Below are 246 nucleotides of genomic sequence, written 5' to 3'. Positions count from 1 at the left end.
GTTGTAGCGAGACTTCTGCACAATACAAAACCGATTAACGGAATCTACAATACACTCTTAATTTTTAAAAATGCCGTACATATCCTAGCCTATATCCCCGCATATACCAAATGCCACACGTTTTTATACAAATATACGCGCATACCAAAATCACATACGAAATGAGATATTTACCACATGTCACCACATACTACCACATGCCACCTACATACAACCAACCCACCGCATATCAGCTCATACGAAAAC

The sequence above is a fragment of the Penaeus monodon genome, chromosome 31, assembly GCF_015228065.2.
Source record: "Penaeus monodon isolate SGIC_2016 chromosome 31, NSTDA_Pmon_1, whole genome shotgun sequence".
Lineage (NCBI taxonomy): Eukaryota > Metazoa > Arthropoda > Malacostraca > Decapoda > Penaeidae > Penaeus > Penaeus monodon.
This window is presented reverse-complemented; position numbering follows the sequence as displayed.